Raw genomic sequence first — 216 nt, forward strand, 5'->3', positions numbered from 1 at the left:
ATCACTTTATCAGAAAAATTTCATTGTTTATATAGCAGTTTGACAAACACTAATTTTGATCATTAAGAAGCTTAACATTTCCATAACAATTCAAAGTGATTAAATCATTTGACTGATTTTCACAGAGTTATCTCCCTGTAGTGTTAGGTACCACCTTAAGAGAAGGTTAAACATGTGTCTAGCTGACAATGGACAATGATGGATTAAAAAGTGAGG

Source organism: Mytilus trossulus, chromosome 2, assembly GCF_036588685.1.
Source record: "Mytilus trossulus isolate FHL-02 chromosome 2, PNRI_Mtr1.1.1.hap1, whole genome shotgun sequence".
NCBI classification, from domain to species: Eukaryota; Metazoa; Mollusca; class Bivalvia; order Mytilida; family Mytilidae; genus Mytilus; species Mytilus trossulus.